This window comes from Onychomys torridus, chromosome 8 (genome assembly GCF_903995425.1).
Source record: "Onychomys torridus chromosome 8, mOncTor1.1, whole genome shotgun sequence".
Lineage (NCBI taxonomy): Eukaryota > Metazoa > Chordata > Mammalia > Rodentia > Cricetidae > Onychomys > Onychomys torridus.
Window position 1 is genome coordinate 103,998,435 of NC_050450.1, and position 5,674 is coordinate 104,004,108.

Below are 5,674 nucleotides of genomic sequence, written 5' to 3' on the forward strand. Positions count from 1 at the left end.
ACTCCAGTCAGGATTTGACCATAATTCTAAAAATTTTTCTGTGTCCCCCATAAGATTACCAGTGCCCTCTATCAGCAGGAAGTAGCCTCGACAACTACTCTCACATTCCCCAAAAGTAGATTATGGATGTTTGTCTTTGTTTAGGTAGCTAGTTACAAATTGTTATTAGTCATAATCAATATCTTTCTAAAAGAAGAAAGGGGGATATGATATGGAAATATAGGATATAGATATGATAGGATAAAAGGGTGGCTTGTTGAACTTACTTTTAAAGAGCAACTTATTTAAAATGTTTTACAGTGATATAGATTTTAATTTATTGATACAAACTAAAGTTAACTTTGTTATACTATATATTTCTACTCTTGTTTAAGGTATTGTCTGTGCAGCTCATTTAAATTATAATAGATAATTAAGAAATATGGATTAATAATTAGTCTTCTATGATTATGAAATTTATAGTCATGTTAGTTAAGTTTTCTAGGTATACATAGATATATTTCAATTAGGTAGGTAATCTTCAAACACTTCAAAGACCTAGAGAATATGGTATTTAAAATGTTTTAAAAACGTAGACGTTTTGGACAGTGAGACACATCTGCTCCTGGCAGAATAGATTTATTTCAAAGAGAAAGATGGGAATTGAAGACACTCCATATGGAGTTTATCTTCTTCTTGGCAAAAAATAGCCATTTGGGCAGAAACTTTTCTTGCCTGGTCTGCTTGACAAAATGTTGTATCAACTGGACATTCAGGACCCATAGAAAGGTGACCACTGAATTTTGCTAGGTAAAATGGTCCTTCAGGTTCCTGCTTTGCAGAAGAAACAGTCGGACATTCTTCAGGACACAGAGAGAAGTGACTGAGACTCTAGACCTATAGATTGAAGATGGATGCCCCAACATTACAGAGCTCTGGGTGACTGTCCAGGCAGGCAGCTATCTCTGTCATTTCCAGAATTTTGGAAGTTGCTTACAATGCATTTCCTGTTTATTTAGGTAATATTGTATCCTTCTGAGGTCTTTGATGTAGTTGAAGACTAGATAGTTAAAATTTTCCTTAGTTATGATAAAAGATAAGTTAGATATGAAACCTTAGGCTCATAAATACAGGATAAATAGAATATTTTCTTTAATTTTGCCAAATACAAATAGGCTAGATATTGTAATTCTTACTTGATAATTGTTCTATTATATGTAATTTTACTATGCTAAAGTTAAAAATCTTCCTTTTTGATTAGACATAAAAGGGGAAGTACTGTGAATTTGTTTTGCTGTGATTGGTTGATAAATAAAAAGCTGATTGGCCAGTAGCCAGGCAGGAAGTATAGGTGGGACAAGCAGAGAAGAGAATTCTGGGAAGAGGAAGGCTGAGTTGGGAGACAGCAGCCGGCCATTCAGGGAGCAGCATGTAATGTCACACTGGTGAAGCCATGGAACATGTGGCAACATATAGATTAACAGAAATGGGCTGAATTTAATTGTAAGAGCTAGTCAGTAGTTAGCCTGAGCTAATGGCCAAGCAGTTTTAATTAATATAATCCTGTGTGTTTACTTGGGTTTGAGCATCTGCAGACTGGGTGGGACACAGGAAAACTTCAGCTACATTAACCCAAATTTATTGATTGATTAGTTTTTCAGGACAGGTTTCTCTGTGCCCTAGAACTTGCTCTGTAAACTAGGTTGGCCTCAAACTCAGAGATCTACCTACTTCTACCTCCCAAATGCTGGGATTAAAAGTGTGTACCACTGCCTGCCAAACAAAATTTAAATGGTTAAAACAAAACTAAACTAAACCACACTAGAATCTAGGAATTTGCAGCCATTAAAAACTGGTTTATAAAATACTAGTTTAGGGTTGGAGATTTAGCTCAGTGGTAGAGCGTTTGGTGAGCAAGCACAAGGCCCTAGGTTCGATCCTCAGCTCAAAAGAAAAAAAAAAAAAATACTAGTTTAAAAAACGAAAAACAGGATTTGTAGTATTTTTACCATTATAGACCACAGGAGTTTTAAAAAAATGGTATGTACTTACTTACTCGTAAGTGGATACTAGATATAAAGCAAAGAACAATCAGACTGCAACCCACAGAACCAGGGAGGCTATATAGCAGGGGGGACCCTAGGATGACTGTGGCTTATAAGTTTTGGTTTTACTCAATCACTGGGCAAGCTTTAGTGAAACATTTCACTATTAGGATAATAATTTGTACTGTATCAAGCTGATAATTGAATGAATGAATGAATGAATGAACGAATAAATATAAACAAACAAACAAACAAACAAACAAACAAATAAATAAATAAAATTCAGTGAGCTGCCAGGCAATGGTAGCATACACCTTTAATCCCAGCACTTAGGTGTAGAGGTAGGCAGATTTCTGAGGCCAGCCTGGTCTACAGAGTAAGCTCCAGGACAGCTAGGGCTACACAGAGAAACCCTGCCTTGAAAAAAACAAAGCAACACTGCTATGCTCCCTGTCATGACGATAATGTACTGAACCTCTGAAACTATGAGTGAGCTCCCTCAATTACGTTTTCTTTCTTTCTTTCTTTCTTTTTTTTTTTTTTTTTTTTTTTTGAGGGGGGTTTTCTAGACAGGATTTCTCTGTGTAGCTTTGCGCTTTTCCTGGATCTCACCTTGTAGCCCAGGCTGGCCTCGAACTCACAGAGATCCACCTGCCTCTGCCTCCCAAGTTCTGGGATTGAAGGCGTGTGCCACCACCACCCGGCTAGTAGCTTGTCAGTTTTAAGAGCACCAATTGCTCTTCTAGAGGACTCACATGGTTCCAAGGGTCCGCCACTATATGTGGTACAGACATACACACAGGCGAAACACCCATATACATAAAATACAAAATAAAAAATTAAGAAAAATCCACAAGTATCGACAGATAAAAGCAAAATCTCATATATACTTTTTTTTTTTTTTTTTTTTTTAAGATTTTATTTATTATGTATACAGTGTTCTGGGTATATGCTTGCACACCAGAAGAGGGCACCAGATTTCATTACAGATGGTTGTGAACCACCATGTAGTTGCTGGGAATTGAACTCAGGACCTCTGGAGGAAGTCAGTGCTCTTAAGCTCTGAGCCGTGTCTCCAGCCCTCATATATATTCTTTAATTTTACATTTGCTCATGTTTGTGTAGCACCCACATACCACAGCATGTGTGGAGGTGAGAGGACAACTTCCTGGAGTCGGTTCTCTCAAAAATAAAATAAAATAACAAAATAAAACAAAGACCGACCTGTAGGGAGGCAGGCTGACGGAAGACTTTTCAGTCCCTGATTAAAGGACAAAGGATCGATAGAGGACTTGGCAAGGTCTGAGTCTGGTTTAGGGCTGGGACCAGGGCCTTGAAGGATTGTTTCAGTTTGTGGGCACCTTACTTTTCTCCCTTGGAAAGACTGGCGTTATCAGTCCCAGACTGGCCTTGGTCCATGGTGCACCTGAGATAAACGGGGTTCCTTCTGTGCAACACAGCTTGCTTAACTTCCTGCTGACATCCCATTGTGTGGTTGCTCTCTGTTGGCTCTGCCCACTTTCCTCCTACAAACCATATAGAAGATACATGTATATATACAAATTTTATTTGTATGTGCATTGGTGTTTTGCCTGCATGTACATCTGTGTGAAGGTATTGAATCCTGTAGCTACCACAGCTGTGGGCTGCCATGTGGTTGCTGGGATTTGAACCTGGGTCCTCTGGAAGAGCAGCCAGTGTTCTTTATCACGGAGCCATCTCTCCAACCTGATACTGGTCTAAGATATAGCTTAGGCAAAACCTCCTGACCTTACAATTTCCTATCTATATCTTCTGGTCTCTTGGTCCTCCCTCTCAGGAACCTGTCACTGAAAAAGCTGTTGATCCAGATCACCAGCCAACCTCAATGACTGTCAGGTATTACAGACCAGCCATACCTAATTCTCTTCCTAGGAAGACAGACTTGAAAAACTCAGAAAAGGAAGAGCAACTCTGGGCAGCAAATGTTTAAACTTTTGACTCCAGAGAATGCAAGGTGATGAGTTTGTGAAGTTCTAGATGGCAGCTAAAAGCCGTACCATGAAGGAAAACCAGGAAGTAAGAGTAACACACGAGTTTTAGGGCTCAGGAAGCAACAGGTTCTAGTCTTTGGACATAACACAGCAATAAGCAAAGCACCTAAGCACAAAACCAGGGCTTCTCCAATAGAAACCAAAGGGACACACCAGTGGTCAGCTTGAGAGAATCTATAATCATCTGGTGTTGGAGCCCATTAGGTTTCCAGTGGCTATACTGAGCAGGACTGCATGGGAGGTTGATTGGACCATCGGCCTGGAAACCAGGTGTTTGTAAGGGTCTAACTAGCAAGGGGTAAGTCTTTTGCTCCACCCTTTGGCACTGTTATAAATAGATCTTTGGAATAAAATTCTGGACCTGTTTGGATGAGGATACAGGCCCACCCAAGTCTATCCTGCGTTTTCTCTCTCCCTCTATTTCTAAGTCTCTTATCCGTCAATCAAGAGTTCCTGGGGCAAGTAAGTGTGGGGGCTGGTCCACTACAATCTGGAAGACTGGTCTCTGCAAGGGCTGTCAATAGATGTGGGAGATTTAGGTTAATTGTGGGTGGGCCCATTCCCAGGCAGGGTATTCTGAAGTGGAAAGAGCTGAGCAGTAGTAATCTTTTCTGCTTCGTCCTTTCTTTTTATCTTCTTTTTTTCCCCGCCCCCTTCCTTCCTTTTTAAAGGTTTTTCTTTTATGTGTATGGGTGTTTTACCTGCATGTATGTATGTGTACCATGTATGTCCGGTGTCCTCAGAGGCCAGAAGAGGGCTACGGATCCCTGGGAACTGGAGTTGCTCATAGGGAGGACTAACAAATCTCTATAACTTCAGTTCCTAGGGATTTATCATTCTCTTCTGGCCTCCAAGGGCAGCTGAACACGTGGCCTCCAAGGGCACAGATACACATGTAGGCAAAACACCCAACACATTAAAAACTCTAGTACCGAGTCACGGTAGCTCTAGACGCCTGGAACTCATTATATCAACCAGGCTGTCCTTGAGCTCATGGAGAGCCACTTGCCTCTGACTTTGCCACCACACTTTCACTTTTTAAACAGAATTCAGTGCTGGGGTTGGAGGGGGCTCTCTAGTATAAATCATCTCTTCAGCCCTGCTAAGATCCCAGGTCTATGAAACTGGATGAGGTGGGCTGGTTCACATGGCAGATGCTGCCCACCATTTATTTATGAATACAGTATTTAAATTCAGAAATAAGTCTACATTTAACAGCCACGATTCAGTCATTTAAATTTATTTTCCAGAATATGAACTAATGCCAATAGAAACCCAAATGAAGTGATACAGTGCTAATCTTTAATCTTAAGCAATTATCAGTTGTTCCAGCAGAAAGGTTAAGGCTTGTGTCAACAAATCTAATGTTACCAACTCCCCTGGGACATTATTTCCACTCCATTATACTGTGTTCTCAATAGTATAATGTTCTTAATTTTTTTCATGATGCAAATGCCAGGGATAAAAGTTAACAGGTTAAAATGTTTTCTCTACTGTGATTTTATGAACAGAGTCCTTATTAGCCAGGCAGGGTGGCATACATCTGTAATCCCAGCACTCGGGAGACTGAGGATGAAGAGTTCAAGGCCAGTCTGGGCCCTATCTGAAAACAAAACA